The sequence below is a fragment of the Strix uralensis genome, chromosome 5, assembly GCF_047716275.1.
Source record: "Strix uralensis isolate ZFMK-TIS-50842 chromosome 5, bStrUra1, whole genome shotgun sequence".
NCBI classification, from domain to species: Eukaryota; Metazoa; Chordata; class Aves; order Strigiformes; family Strigidae; genus Strix; species Strix uralensis.
In genome coordinates, this window is record NC_133976.1 from 86,640,825 (window position 1) to 86,657,845 (window position 17,021).

At 48.0% G+C, this 17,021-nt stretch overlaps 1 pseudogene; it reads left to right on the top strand.

Moving 5' to 3' along the window:
- Positions 1-509: 509 nt before the first annotated feature.
- LOC141944850 (polycystin family receptor for egg jelly-like) lies at positions 510-8,240 on the top strand (annotated as a pseudogene).
- The last annotated feature ends 8,781 nt before the right edge of the window (positions 8,241-17,021 follow it).

Sequence of the window (17,021 nt, forward strand, 5' to 3'; positions counted from 1 at the left end):
ATCAGACTCCTTCACTCCCTCATGGCGCCATCTTGTCTCCCTATAAGCATAGTTCACCCAAGCCTCGTCGGGCGCTGCCAGCGCCCAATCTAGCAATTTCTCCCTTCTCTCTCAAATCGCTCCTTTTCCTCTCTCAGAGCCCTTCTCTCCAGCTCCATCTGCTGCCTCAGCTGTTCCGCGGCTGCTTGTTCTGTCTGTTGCATTTCTCCCCAGAGGTAAACGGGGGGTACAGGGTCGGGGGCTTAGCAGGAGGGGCAGACAGTGGCGCAGGCTCCCCCCCCTTTCCCGGAGGTGTGTTCACTGGAAAAACCTCCTCGCCTTCTGACTCCCCTGATAACTCCTCAGTCTGTATCCCACTCTCTGTAGTCTGTGTCCCCTGGAGGCCCTTCTTAGCAACATGCCATGGAGGCTGATCCCCCTGAGCTTGCGACAGCAGCACGAGCAACCTCCCCAGGGTAAGTAAATTCTCTGGCTTTCCTTTAAGCGCGACCTCAGTCAGCCCAGTCTTAAGATCCGACCACGTATCTGGTCTGAAAATACTGGCTGCATCTTTAAGCAGCCCCACTTTCATTAGATACTCTAAGCACTTCCTAATCGAATCCAATTTCACGGAAATCTTATACTGCTTTGATAGGACTTTCAGTACATTAACTACATCGTCCATGGTCACGACCATCAGGATGTGGCTGATCCTGCAGACAGGCCTCCTGCCAGGAAGCGCTCCTCCACCCGGGGCCTCCATCCTCCTCACCGTGCGATGCTCGTCAGCTTCCTGCGCTGCACCCGAGTGCTTCCACCACGACATCACCGTGGAGATGTGCGGGCAGGAGATGAGGCTGCAGGAAGTACCGCTTCAGCAGCCAGGGAGGCAGCCCCTCTACCCTCCTCCTTCCCAGCAGCGAGCACCAAGACCCGCTGCCACCGACCGTCTACCCAACAGCCGAGCTGCGACAGGCCTGCGCCACCTACTACAGCTACCGCTTGACCGTGCGCTACAGGCACCACGGGCTCCACGTTGCCTCGGTCAGCATCGAGCAGATGCCTCAGATCAGCCTCAACCTCTCTCTCAAGGTAGAGCGTGACTTGCTGCATGTCCTCAGCATCGGCTCCAAGCTCCTTAGCGTTCCTCAGCAGCCCCTCGGCCTCTCCTGGAGGCTTCAGCCCCTCTCCCCGAGGACACTGGCCTACAGACTGGTGGACACGCAGGCCATAGGAGGTTGGCTCCGTTCCTATGGTTCCTTTACGCTGCAGAGCAACTTCTGTGCCGTTCTCACGCCTCAGAGCCTGGGTGAGATGGTGGTGGCCAGCATCTACTTCCACGTTGATGGAAAGAGGGTCAAGGAATCGACGGGAGAACTACATCTACTCAACGGTACCCTGACCCTAACGGCAGGCAGAGAACCTCCCATCCACGTCAACCTTCACCCAGGGAACACCAACAGCAGCACTTACACTTTCAAGTACAACCACGGAACGCTTTACACAACCGAAGAAAACGAAACCTCCATTTCCACAGATGGCCCTCACACGCGCACTGTGTTCTACCGACACAAGGAGCTCTCCTACTTACTCTCCGTAGAGTTTGTGGCCTTCCAGTGGTACAAGTTCAATATGTACCTTTACATCAATCAGAAGAGGACTCCAGCAAAAAGAGACCTTGAAGTCCACGTCTTCACCGGCAGCCGTCCTTCCTTTCTGCAAGGCTTCACCTACTTAGTGTGGTTTATCCCTGCACAACATCCGATGCTACAGTGCGCGTGGACCTTCCACCTGCAGCTTTTTGGACCGCAAAAAGACCGCCTCCTCCAGAACAGCACGTACACATACAACGACCACGTAAGAAACGCCACGCGTTTTGTCCGTCGCTCTGCTTTACCCTTTGATCCAGAGAAATACACGGGCTTTGTGGCAAAAGTGAACTGTAGCAGAAGTGCACGTACACCGGCTCTTTTAAGAGTCACAGTTAACAACTACACCGCAAAAAACATAGAAGCACAGGTGGCTTGCCGGAAGGAAGCCTGTTACATACACAGTGTGCGCATTCGGAGGCCTGCTCTTCATACCTCCGTCCTGCGCCGGAAAAAGGGGGCATCTTTTTTCCTCTTTGCCGACGTGCGACAATGCTGCAACGTTGGTATATCTATCAAACCCTTGTGGCGAATCTATTCTGTTAAGGACACAGAAACTATTCCGGACTGGACAAACCCAATCAACTCTTCTGGGATGTATGGTGTAGATATGATACACTTAACCGTTCCCAGTTTTACTTTAGATTACGGGCTGTATCTGTTTAATTTCACTGTTGCGATAACCCCGATTAGGACCTCAATAGTCCTCAGGGGCACAGATAAAATTTACGTTCAGATCGAGAGAAACGACCTAGTGGCAAATATTGTGGGAGGCACGTTCCGCACAGTGGGTTTTTCTGATAATTGGACTCTTGATGGCTCCGCGTCCTACGATCCTGACTCACAGGAAGGACTAAAGGGAATCACATTTACTTGGTACTGTACTAAAGAGGTGTCAGACTATGAAAACATGCAAGTCAGCCCGGGAAAGAGATGCCATCCGGCCCAGAGGGATTTGAAATGGCTAACACCCTCCGGTCCAGTTCAAGCAATGCCACCAGAATCCCTCCCAGGAAACAGCGTATACTACTTTCGTCTAGAGATTCAAAAGGATACAAGGAGGAGCTACGCTGACCAAACTGTAGATGTGCGGCCTGGCTCCCCACTCCTCCTGAACGTGGTATGCCTTGAAAACTGTGGTAGCACTCTAATTCCAACAGAGAGATTTATCTTGTCTGGAAAGTGCCTAAACTGTAGAACAACCAGCCAGCCAGTCTACTACTGGTCTCTTTTTTCAGAAAACTCTACAGAAGTTAGCTTTGACTGGTCTTCCAGAACCTCAACGGGGAGGTCTGGGGCTTACCTGTCTATAAATGCTCTGACATTTACAAAGACTGAACATCGATCCTACGTTCTCCTGTTAAAAGTAACTACCTGGGACGGGAGGTCCTCGGTCTACAGACACGCGTTTAAGGTGAATTCTCCTCCTAGGGCTGGCAAGTGTGCCATCAACCCACGCTGGGGTACAGCCTTTCTGACAAAATTTGTTGTTCACTGCAGTGGATTTTCTGACAGCAATTTACCTCTGACGTATAAAGTGATCGTAGCTTCCAACGTACCCCAAACGACCAAAATAACTTCTGTGGAGGAAAACACGTTTGGCACGATTCTGTACTTTGGTTATGAGCCCAGAACTCCTCCGTCTTTTCTCCCAGTCGGAGTGCCCTCTCAGAAGTACACCTTGAAGCTTTACGTCCAAGTCCATAATTCCCTTGGGGCGTTTACCCAAGTGAATTTATATGCCCGCGTGCAGAACCCAGTTAACAGCCGGCCACCAGCTGTTGTGTTTCACGAACTGCTGGCCTCAGTGAGCGGCTTAAGCGCGCCGATGACATCTTATCTCCAGACCGGAAATTATTTTAGTGCGGGTTATTTGGCTTATGTGGCGGCCTCAGTCTTAAACCATATTAAAGTCACACCAACTCTCCAACTCCCGAAGGCTCAGTTTCGGGAAAGCCTCATTGAAACAGTCCTGAATATTTCAGTTGAGAGCACAATGGACATCAACCAAGTAGTCGCTTCTCTTTCTCAAGTCACAGAGGAAGCTGACGAAGTGACCGTCAGATCGCAAGACCTCGCCATTAGGAAACTGTCAGAAGTAACGGGAACGCTGAAGGTACAGAGGAATGAGAGCCACTGGTCTGAGGAAGCAGAAATTCAAAGCAGTGGAATACTAAGAGGCTTGTCCAACATCCTGAGAGCTGCTCTTCTGCGCCACAGGAATGTCAACGTCAACGGAGTTCAACAAGTCTTCTCCATCATGGAAAATTTAATGGAGATCGTTTTCCAGGGCAAAGTCCCTGGCGAAACAGAAACTCTAATGGAAACAAAACACTGGAATATCACTCTGACGAAAGATGAAGCCTGGAACATTGCAAATGCTTTCTCTACCAGAAACACCTGCAGAAATTGCTTTTATCCCTCACTGAAAAAACGAAATTATCCTGGATTGCCCCAGGATGCTGTGATTTCCACTGCCGTTTTTGAGTTTGAGGAGAACCCCTTCCCTTGGTTAGGTTACGCATCAGAAATTGCAACAACGGTCTTGGGGTTCAAAATGGCAGAGACCAAGGCTAACGGGCATCTACTAGGGATCGTGCCTGAAGGAGCAGAAATTACTGTTGCTAGGAAAGATAAGGAATCTTCAACTTTTCAGCTAGCAATGGGACCTGATAAAACGCAAGCTTACACAACTGGAGGATTTAGTTTTGAAGTCAACAGAAACAGCAGGAGCATCTACATCCAGATCCTGACAAAATTAAAAGCTACTTTCAAGGTGCTAGTATTTACAGGCGCCAATGTCACGCATGCTCCTCCCATAGCCTCATTTTCTGCTTTTCACAACATGCCAACAGCTGCAAGCAAAAATGAGACAGCTAGCGCTGACTGTAACATTGAGGGCCCCTATATTATCTGTCTCCCAGAGTCACTGCTGACAGCCACAGCTCAAGGAAGTGGCACAGACACTCACAACATCTCCATTGTCTTGGTGACGCCCTACGTCGTAAGGTACCAAACCCAGAGACTCGTGAGAATACACATTTTTAGCGATCAGTGCTTATTTCTGGATGGGATTCGAAGCCTGTGGAGAGAAGACACGTGCAGGCTTGGCTCCTTGACCAACTGGCAGAGGGTCCACTGTGTCTGCAATATGAAGCGGAGTCGCAGGCGTCTGTCCGTCCACGCCGCGTCAAGTGCGTCCACGTTCAACATCAAGTTCCTGGCAGCCAAAGTACTAGTTCCCCCCAACACATTAGACCTGGGAGAAACCCTGATAGCAGAAATACCTAGAAACCCAGTGACCCTCTTAACAGTGCTCTTTATTTTTGCCGCCTACTTTCTTTTGTCCTTCTGGGCCGTGAGAAAAGACAGGGCTGACAGAAGCAGGAAAAACATTATAGTTCTGCCAGACAACGACCCCTTTGATAAAGTGAGCTTTTTGGTCACTTTACACACAGGCAGTCGCTGGGGAGCTGGGACCAAAGCAGATGTCTTTCTTCAGCTCATCGGCCAGAACGGCACGAGTGACGTCCATTGTTTACGGCACCCGCATTTTTCACCTTTCCAGCAAGGAAGCGTCAATTGCTTTCTGTTAACTACTAAGAAGGACTTGGGAGACATTTGTTCCTTCAGGGTCTGGCACAATAACAAGGGCCCATCTCCAAGCTGGTTCTTAAGCAGAGCCAAAGTTGAGAACGTGACCACCAGGACGACCTGGTTCTTCATCTGCAGGAAATGGCTTTCTCTCGACAAGGGCGATCACCTACTAGAAAGGACATTTTCCGTCACAAACCCCAAGACACCTCTGCCCACAATCGACTGTTTTTTGATTAAACTTGCCAACAGCCTGACAGAGAGCCATCCGTGGTTCTCAATTTATGCTCACGTTCTCACTGGCACTTCCAGCAGGCTCCAAAGGTTGTCTCTGTATTTAGCAGTATTATTAATAGACTTGCTTGTTAACATTATGTTCTTTAACACTGACAAGGATGAAGAATCTCCAGTACACTTGAGGTATCTGAGATCAATAGCACTAGGAATTGAATGTGCTTTGATTACCATGCCTGTGGAAATAATTCTAACTGCCTTATTTAAGTACTCCCAGAAGAAGCCTTCTCCTCGTGACGTGGCTCAGACAGACCCAAAGGTAAATGCACCTCTCCAGGCTGGAAATCTTAAGAACTTGAAGGAACGTCTGCAAAAATTGTACCTTTCAGAAACTTCAGCGCAACCAAGGAATATTACTCCCTTGGAGAACCTTCCTGGTCCCAGCAGCTCACAGAGCCCGCCATGTTCCAGAAAGACAACGAGCAAGGGAGCTCCCCAAAACTGGAGTAATTGCGCCATTTCTGAAAGCGATGCGAATGTAATAGGAACAGAGGCGCAGACGACAGCCGTGAATTCCCCTCCAGTGGCTAAGGCCTGCCAGAGAAGGCTGCAATCAAATGCCAATATCCGTAATAATTACGCAGAAGAAAGGGGCAACTTTCAGGAAAAAAGGAAACCACTAAGCATTGGCTCCGCGCCCTTTCCCAAGAGACTGCACGTAGTTTTTCGGAGGTGGTGCTTCTATATCGCATGGGCACTAGTTCCAGCTGTCACGGGGCTATCATCATTTTTCATTGTGTCATATGGTTTGTCTTATGGCTATCAGACTTCAAGAGAGTGGCTTTTAGCATCTGCAACCTCCTTTATTGAGAAAGTGTTTCTCTTTTCAATTCTAAAAGCCATTTTGTTCTCAGCTATGCGTACAATTCATCCAAAAACCTGTGAAAACATCCCATGGTTAACTCTGGAAGAGTATTCTGAGACTAAGTTGGATAAAGAAATGATGAGCGAAGATGAAATAAGAGAGGTGCGCTCAAAACTTGCTGAAGTCAGGGGCAGCAAGCAGTATAAGCCTTTAGAAGCTGATGAAATTGCAAACATCTTGAAAAGGGCAAAAATTAAAGCCAAGGCATTTACTTTCACAAAAGGTTTCATCAGCCACCTTGTCTTTTTGATACTGCTATTAAATTTTGCCTATTCCACTGAGAACGCCAACAGTTTCCACTACAACCGATTCATCCACAACCAATTCTCTCCACGACTCTCCGGGGTACTTAAGCCGGAACATATCTACGTGTGGGTGAAAGACTTATTCTTGCCTTTGGTCCACAACGAAATGCAGCCAGCCTTCCTTCCCGAGAGCCGCTCCAAAATCATTGGTTTGCCTAGGATGAGGCAAGTGCGGGCTAAAAACACTGAGAAAAAATGTTTCCATCCTCACAGCTTCGTCAATAACTTTGTGATCAGTAAAAGCCACTGTCTTCACAAATACGGCAGGGACATCCCAGAGAAAGGTGACTATGCTGGCACCTGGACAAAGGTTGCCAACCAGTCTCTTTCCAAGGAGGCCAGCAGTTACGGAGGGTTCACCTACCACCAAAACAGAACTCCGTGGACATATTATTTACATGGAGATTTGCACACATATGGCCCAGAAGGATACGTGTTTTACTTTTTCCCTGAAGAAGGAAGACCTAATTCTACGACAAGGCTGGACACTCTCCAACAGAGCAACTGGCTTGATGAGAACACGTGGGCTGTGATCATTGAACTGACTACATTTAACTCAGATGCAGGCCTCTTTTGCACCCTCTCAGTCATATTTGAAATGTCTCCTTTTGGGATGATAAAGCCAAGTTTGTCTGTGCACTCCTTTGCACTCCCCATCTTTCATCAGCAAACTAAAGCTCAGATGTTTGTGGCTGGAATTGTTCTTGCCTTCCTGTTCGTTTACATCGCAGATGAGCTTCTCACCATAGGCCGAGAAAAAAAAGATTACATCAAAAAATTTTCCAACATAATCAACTTTGGCTTAAAATCAGCATTCCTCCTCTCTGTTTTTTTACAGATCATAAAGTTTAAGGTGGGAGACGATATAGTGAAGTTTTACTTACTTCACCCAAATACTTTCATTAATTTTCATGCAATTTCTCATTTAGATCAGATTTTAAGGAATACGACAGGCTTTTTAGCATTTCTTGTAGTTTTGAAAACTCTGAAATACGCTCAGTTCTTTTATGATGTGCGCCTGGCACACAGATCCATCCTGGCAGCCCTTCCCAGGCTCTCCTCAATGGCCCTCGTGGCGGCGGTGTACTTTTTTGCATTTACAGCTTTTGGCTACCTCGTGTTCGGGCAGCATGAATGGAATTACAATAACATGATTCACTCAGCTCAGACCATATTTTCTTACTGTGTCTCAGCGTTCAGAGATACCGCATTTCCATCCGACAGGTTGTTGGGTGGCCTGTTCCTGGCTTCTTTCATGTTTGTGATGATCTGTGTCTTGATCAAGCTCTTCCAAGCTGTTATTATGTCTACCTATGGAGAGGTGAAACAACCCGTATATGAACAACCATCTGAAGAAGCGCAAGTGGCTACTTTTGTATTGCAAAGGCTCAGAAGGAGCCTTTTTTACCTTCTGATCTGTAAAACAACCAAACCCAGTGAGACTGATCTATTTTACAGTGTACTTTAAGGGCAGCCTGAGAAAAGACATCAGCACATTTAGGGCTCAAAACCAGCAAAATAAATGGAAGAAAAAAGGTTCATCTTGTCATATGAGCAAGGAAAGATTTTTGTGTTCAAGACCACCTTTACTCTGTAATACTTTTCAAATAAATTGCAAATAAATTGCAAATAAATAAATTATTTACCTCTAAGACTTTTTTAACATTCAACCCCTTAGTAGCGATTGTGCTCAGATTTTCTCCAGACTATTCTCCAGTCTAAGCCTGCCTTGGCGCAGCTTGAGGCCATTCCCTCTTGTCCTGGCGCTTGTTCCTTTGCTCAAGAGACTCATCCCCCCTCTCTGCACCCTCCTTTCAGGGAGTTGTAGAGGGCCACGAGGTCTCCCCTCAGCCTCCTCTTCTCCAGACTAAACCCCCCCAGTTCCCTCAGCCGCTCCCCATCACACCTGTGCTCCAGACCCTGCACCAGCTCCATTGCCCTTCTCTGGACACGCTCGAGTCATTCAATGGCCTTTTTGGAGTGAGGGGCCCAAAACTGGACCCAGTCATCGAGGTGCGGCCTCACCAGTGCCAAGTCCAGGGGTAAGATCCCTTCCCTGTCCCTGCTGGCCACGCTAGTGCTGATACAAGCCAGGATGCTGGTTAATGGTTGGACTGGATGATCTTCAAGGTCTTTTCCAACCAAGATGATTCTGTGATTCTGCAATGTCAGCCAACACTACTGCCAACTGTCACTTCCACCTGTGGTAGCTAAACCTCTTCACACTCCTTTAAATGGGATGACAGTGGACTTACCCCCTGGCGAACGTGTCCAACGCTGCTACGTGAAGCTTCTCCCGCTCAGTCAGTGGCTGAGCTTTTGAAAGCGTCATCATCGTCCTCATCGCACCATCCAGCTCCTTGTTGAGCCGCACTGAACTTCCAGTGCCAATCAGCTCCAAACCATTAGCAATGACGTGTCCCACTGCTACGGAAAACAGCATGTTACAAGCTCAGCTGTACAGCACGACATCCCTCTCTACATAAACACGAGGAGGGGTTGTTTATTTTAAACAAGACCAACTTGTAGTCACAGCGGTCCAGGACTCTCATAAGCCAAAAGTGCTTAGAGGCTTTTCACGACAGCCATTTAAAAAGAAATGAAAAGAAAAACCCCCCACAAAACCATCGCAGCCTGCTCTAGGTTCTGGAGAAGTTCTACAGAATTGTGTAAGCCACCACCTTCCCCTTAAGTGAGTTAAACACCAGGTACTGTCCAGCACTTTCCATGCTAAGAATTAAAGGTTATACTCACTAAAATTTGGATCCGCTGCTTTTAACTTGGAGAGACTTCCCTCAATGCCTCCAAGGCTCTCATCATTGGCCCAGGGTGCATACTGTAAGAGAGACAGAGGATTGAGAATCCCTGATGACATTGGGCTTCTCTTCATGCTCCCAGGCGTTTAAAACTCAAAAAGTAAGCAAGGCAAATGGCTAAAACACAAACTTTACATGCAGAGAGAGTTAGCGTAGTAGGAAAACAGAAAAACTGTTTTCTTTAAGGTAGTTTGGCCACCAGCAGAACTAATAACCATGGATTTCTATGCGGTTTATGTCAATTGGGTGATTTTCCAGTGTCAAGTAGGATGAGCACACCGCCTGAGGTTTTCCCCACTGCTGCAGCATCCGGCATCACCCTCTGCTACCAGGGTTTTCTGCTGCCGCTAACGGCTGAACCCCTGATTGTGAGGCTCTCCCAGCTGGTAAGAAATTTAAACACCAACTACAGCAAAGACTGTTTCATGCGCGAGTTCCTTCACATCACGTTTTCTTACGCTTTTCGCTCATACCTGGGTCAGCACAGCGTCAAATAGTTTACAGGCTTCATTGCTAGTCGTGGACAGGACAAGTCCAGCATCCCGCCAGGCCTGCAAGACAAACAAATCCAAACCCGTTCATTTTACACTCGCTTTCCAAACTGTGCCAACAGATTTTCAAACTGATGGTGTTCTGATATTTTCATCAACTGTGATTTTTTTTTAAAAAAAAAAAAGGCTGGAAGGACAATGTCAGCAGACACACAAACCCTTTGTGCAGTTGTAGGTACCTCTGAAGACTCGATTAGTTGGGGTTAGCAGTGGGAATAAAGAAGCAAAACTTACAAAGCGTATACAGAAGATCCTGATGGGTTACGCGTCTCATAATGAGAGACCCATTCTTAATTCATTACAACTCATCTTTGGGCTTAGTCCCTCTGCTGCAGACACACCACATGAGAGACATGGAAAATAAAACCCTGGGTTTTTTATAAGTGAAATCAATACCTTAAGTAACTTGCAGGCCAAACAGCCTGGCAGAGCAAATCCACCAAGTCGCTGGAGTCGGGCCAGGTGACGCTGCAGACAGGCCTCCTGCCAGGAAGGGCTCCTCCACCCGGGGCCTCCATCCTCCTCACCGTGCGATGCTCGTCAGCTTCCTGCGCTGCACCCGAGTGCTTCCACCACGACATCACCGTGTGCTGTGCTCCGCCTTTTTCTACCAGCCTTTCGGACGTCGTGTCCACACTCTGATCGCGGAGTCGGTGTTCGTGTCCTGATGGGGGGTACGGGGAACTCCTATCCCGGGCCAATAAGTACACAGCACTCAATATGGGGGATGTACAAATGGCGAAACTTTATTGATGACAACACCTTATATACTAGCATAGGGCCCGCCTTCGTGGGCGGGGCCCACCTTCGTGGGCGATTCTTGCCCTATTCATGGGGAGGTTCTTCTCCTGTCTTTCCGTACATCACGAGATTTTCCGAACGCCAAACCCTACACTTCCCCCTCCCCATGTTACTTAAACTACAACATTTTAGGTACTTCATAAGCTACAAACATCACGTGGTACGCGCATTAACGTTATTTGTAACATGGCTAAACACCTTGTAAAACTGTAAACGCCATAGGTAGCCTGTATTAACATTATGTATAACAGGGTTAAACAGTTACTACTTTATGAGGTCATATTGATCTTTCAGGATCCCTAGATACACCTCCTTCTGCTGCTGTACAAGCCAAATTTGTTGCAAGCTCTTTTGTACTGAATGTCTAACACAGGAAACTAAACATGGTAAGAGTATTACAACTATAACAATCACAACAATTATAACGATCCCCCCTTGTAACAACTCCTTCGACCACCCGGTAATGCCTAACGAAGTGAGCCAGTCTGACCAGGGTGATGTGACTACTGTTAACTTCTTCATGTTATCCTTCAGTTGCCTTAGTTTCTTATGAATAGACACTGAATGATTGGACAGATTCATGCAGCACATCCCTTCAAAATCTTCACACCCATGCCCTTGCGCTAGAAGTAAAAAGTCAATAGCAGCCCTGTCCTGAAGCAAGGCGTGCCTAAGGCTATCAACATCAGTGGTCAAATCACCTATTATATCCAACGTCAGATTCATCTGCTTAGCAGTCCAACATGCAAGACGAGTAACCAATTGCAATGCCTTTTTCATCTCAATTGGAGACAATCGGGAAGCAATGATATTTGAAGGGTTGCTCCAGAATTGTACTCGATCATTACATTCAGGTCCTAGTTGGTACACCTGGCGCTCAGTCTGTTGCTGCTTGGTATAATTAAACAACGTTCTATTAAATAGATCAATCATAGTTGGTTTAAACATCGTTAACTTCCCTATGTAACACAGTCCTCCGACCGGCTTAGAGGGAAATCCGGGCCACGCCCTGTCCCCACAAATCAAAAAGGTGTGGTTGGGTAAGCGCAACCCTACTGTATTGTTGCCCCATACATCGGAATACCGACACTCTGGGGGGCAGTAATCATATGTCTGGTGCCCAGCATACACGGGGTTACTTGGGGACACCGTCTGGACGGCAGCTAAAGGTACAGTAGAACTAATCAGTGCGGCCGCAGTTTTCTCATCCCTTTTAAACATTACCGCACCAAAACTGGGTGGCATGGAGCCTAACAAATCCAGTTCCTGCGGTTCAGGCATGGTTTTGTTAAGACTCATAATAAGTTGGCCCTGCCAATAGGCTGTAGTGTTTCCGACACTTGGGTTGGTAGCAGTGACCTGTGAAATGTTCATCTTTGCCCAACTATCATTTAACACGAACTTAACAAACTCTTGTGGGTTAAAATATGGAACTCCTAAAAGACATGTTCTAAATGGATCCGAAGGGGTCGCCATGGAAAGGCAAAAGGACTCTTCACCCGTCTCGTTAGCTATAGTTACCCATATGTTTGGCCGTGGAGACACTACTCTTGCAGGGTGCGCGCCACTCATTGTTAAAACCAGCACGAGGCTTAGGATCGCGGACTTGATGTGTGTTCCAAGGCCGAACCCAGCGAGATGGGACACACCACGGTATGTCCAGTCTTGTAGGGATCCTCCTGCAGGTCGGGTTATAACAACCTGGAAAAGACTCAATCAGAAGTTAGTTGTAGGTGTGCTGTCAGGTCTTATGCATCTCACTGGTACCCACTGTACCTTTTCTTCCTTCTCAACCGCCGCATATCCCCGTCCAAGAGCCCTAAGCTTCCAACCCCCCTCCCATTCATACGTTCCTGGTGGTTTTATTTTTACCATGGGATATTGCGCAGGTTGCTGTTCTAATTGAAAATGGCGTTGTACGGGCGCTCTTTGCATATTTCCCCTTATAAAATGCTTTAATACATACAAAGCACGGTTCAAAATGGCCGCTTGTGCCGCTATTGGAATCACCCCTGTATAACCTTCCCCCTCCCCAAGCTGCCTGATTTTTTCTTTAAGAGTTTGATGTGCGCGTTCTACTATGGCCTGACCTTGGCTACTGTATGGGAGTCCATGCTTTAGTTCAATATCCCATTTGTTACACCACTGTTGTGTTGATTTTGCGATAAAGCCAGGACCATTATCGGTTTTTATAATTTTTGGTTTCCCGATCCAGGCGATAGCTGTTTCCCAATGTTGGACAATTTTTTGTGATGTCTGCTTCTTCGATGCAGTAGCCGCAATTATATGGCTAAATGTATCTATTGTGACAATAAGATGTTTTGTAGGTCGCATGAGGTCACAGTCTGTAATGTCTGTCTGCCATACAGCATTCCTAGTCAAACCTCGAGGGTTCACCCCTGCTTCCCAAAGAGTTGATTTTTGACAGTATGGGCACATCGCTAAAATATGTCTTGCATCTTGAAGTGATATATTACACTCCTTAGCTAACGCCCGCGCCCCTACGTGTAGAAAGGCGTGTACTTGGCGCGCTCTTTCTAATGGGTTGCTTAACATCCATACCCCAGCAGCCGCTGTATCTGCCTTCTGATTTCCCTCTATCATAGGCCCAGGCCCTTGTTGGTGACTCACAGTATGGACAATACAACACACCGCCTCTCTTTCTTGTAAGGCCGTTAACAGCATGCCTGCAATATGTGTCGTTGTTACCCCATTGAACCGCATCGCTCTTGCCAGTTTATATATGAACACAGAGTCTGTGCAGATATTGACTGGCTGTTGACGCAGTGAGCCTCAATGCCATCTCTACGGCTTTCGCTTCAAGCCATTGAACACTCTTTCCTGCCTCAGTATGACTTAATTTTTCCCATCCACCTGAGGTGTGCCAAACAACTGCTGTATTGGTTTGAGATGAGGCATCTGTGAAATATGTAGGTCCCTGCACTGGTGTCTCTACCACGGGTAGTTGCAATCATGGCTGCAAAGTTTGAATATGCTCCTGCCGTCGCATCCTTTTGCCTGTAAGTATCTGTCCATTATAGTTATACAGGGCCAATTGGAGCTCTTGCTCTTGTTGGTACAGCCAGCTCCACTGTCTTTGATTCCAGGGCATTCCCAGCCTGTCTGGTTCTTGGCCGAAGTGTTGTACACATGAGTTACGGAGCCGTTGACATATGCTCGCAGCGGTCTTGATTAGAGACGTGAAGGCATCTGTGGGAAGTCCTTGATAAGCCCATAATAGTGGTTTAGGCTGTTCCATCTGTCCAAAACCTAACATTCCTACGATGCCTTGCGGCGTATACGTCCACACCGCTATTATGTCTTGGTCGAAGCTCCATCTGCATAAGGCGCCTGTCCTCATAAGCTTTTCTATCTGGCGCAAGATTGCTATACAGGTCTCATCCAGCTCCCGGGGCTCCCACAGCTCTTTTCCCTTGAGGAGCTGATAGAAAGGTTGCATCATCTCAGGGGTGATGCATATAAAGGTCCTAAGCCACTGCAGTGCTCCAACAAGTTTTTGAACATCATGCAGCGTCCTTACCTCCGGTTTGAGCGTGAGGACTTGAGGTAGCACCTTCTTTCCCTCAATTCTAGAACCAAGGAATGTAACTGTGGTTCCGCATTGAATCTTTGCCTCCGCTATGTACAACTTCCTGTCACTAAGAAGATGTACGGCTTCTTGAAAAAGTCTCTCCACCTCTTCCGCTGATGGCGCTGCCAGTAAGACATCATCCATATAATGAATAATTCTCCTAGGGGTGGTGCCTTCCCATAAGGGTACAAGCGATTCAGTGACATAATTTTGACAAATAACCAGAGAATTCTTCATCCCTTGAGGTAAGACAGTCCACTGCCACTGCTTCGCAGGTTCTTCTCTATTGATGCTCGGGACTGTGAAGGCAAACCTCTGATGCTCGGGACTGTGAAGGCAAACCTCTCCTTGTCCTCCTCACAGAGGGGGATACTGAAAAAGCAGTCCTTAATATCAATGGCTATGATTTTCCATGTATCTGGAATTGCTGTCACCAATGGTAGTCCCGGTTGTAATGAGCCCATACTGGCCATCTGCGCGTTGACCGCCCGTAAATCATGTAATAGTCTCCATTTACTCTGATCCTTTTTCTGAATAACAAAAACGGGCTTATTCCAAGGACTTGTGGATGGCTCTAAGTGACCGGCCTGTACCTCTGTCGCTACTATATCTTCGACCGCCTTTAGTTTTTCTAATGTTAAGGGCCACTGCTCTACCCACACCGGTTCATCTGTTAACCAAGTTAACTTTCTATTCCTCGATGCCGGAGCAGTGGCCCCTCCTATAAATTTGTAATCCCCAGCCTCATCTGGCTCATGGCGTCCCTGCCTAACAAAACTTCCCCAAACTGAGGAGAAACAACAGGTCTTAGGATGGCTATGAGAGGTCCCTTTTCCCTGTCCATTATTGTAATTTTCACGGATGAGACACTACGTAAGATGGCTTGCTCTCCCCCAATTCCAGTCACAAACCTGCCACTACATGTTTCCCAGGAGGGCGGCCAAACCTTTTGTGATATTACGGTGACGTCCACACCTGAATCTATTAAAGCATGCACCGTAATTATCATATTATTCTTTCCATCGGTTAGCAGTTGTAGCCAGGCGGTTACCACTGGTTTTCCAGAGCAATCTAATACCAAGGCCACATTATCTCTGAATCCTCCCCCACTTTGGGGTACTGGGAGTCTCCTTGAGGGCCGGCCGGCATCGACGGAGGGGCCGGGGCAGCGTATCTCACGACCCGTGGTCTGAACTGAACAGGGGGAGGAGCTGGCCCACGGGCTCTGCCACCAGTCCTCCCGCTGAAGTTTCCCTGCTTCTTGTGCCAGCAATCTTTGGCAAAGTGTCCAGGCTTCCCACAAACCCAGAAAGGTCCTTTTGGCCCTTTTTGTTGTTGAAAATACCCAGTAGGCTTATGTCTAGGCCCTGCACGACGAAGGCATGGCTCCTCGGCCACATCTACTTGGGCTGGCTTTGACCGCGACTGCTCTTGCTGCAATACGGTTCTTATCAATGTGGCTAAAGGGGTGTTTTTTGGGACACTCTTTCAGATGTCCAAGGTAACAGTATTGCCCTGCTGGTGGATACATTCTATTAGCACCGCATCCTTTGCTGTGTCTGGCAAATCGGACTCTCCAATGGCTGTTTGCAATTTGGCACAGAATTGTAAAAAAGGTTCATCTAGTCTCTGTTTTATGCTCAGCCACGGTTGCTGTCTCTTATCAAGCCTAGCGATACCTGCAAAGGCGGCCTTCCCTGCGTCAGTGGCTGCCTGATGTTCTCTTCCCCTCAATTGTTGAATTTGACTGGCATTAGTAGTAAAGTTGCCTGTCCCTGTAAGCCGCTCAAATGTCGTGCCTTGCAGCGGGTGCCCCTGCTGCTGCGCGGCATTCACTACGCCCCTGCACCGTGTATGCCAAGCCTCCTTCCATAAGATGTATAAGGGTGGCTCCAGGACAGCCCTCGCTAATTGCCTCACATCACTTGGGGTGAGGGGCCCAGCCATAATACTGTTCAATAATATCAACGTTTCTGGGTGGCCCACTCCATGATCCTTCACCGCCTTGTAGAGTGCTTGTACCAACTTTGGGTCAAGGGGCATCCAGTCTAGAGCGCCCCCTGGCAATGTACGCATGGGGCATATTTCAGGCATGTGTTGCAATTTTACTCCTTCTAGGGTGCAGTTTTTCGCTATTAGTCTCCAGTCAGTTGCCTTTGCTGGCTCCCCGACTTGCAAGGCGTTGGCAGCGATTAAATCTTGTAGGGCCTGAGTTACCTCTGCTAATGTACGTGTTAGCTTTTGTGCTGCCTTATATGGTTCCGACTGTGGGCCCTCCCGTTTTGCCTTATTTGGTGTGCCCCTCGGGGCCTGCTCCTCTTTCCTTTTATAGTCAAAGGCCGGCGGTCTCAGCACCGGACAGCCTATCCGGTCTCTTGCCTCCCCTTTTGCCCTTATTTGGGAGGATTCTGCGCCTTCGTTGTCCTCAACCTCTGAGTCATCAGACTCCTTCACTCCCTCATGGCGCCATCTTGTCTCCCTATAAGCATAGTTCACCCAAGCCTCGTCGGGCGCTGCCAGCGCCCAATCTAGCAATTTCTCCCTTCTCTCTCAAATCGCTCCTTTTCCTCTCTCA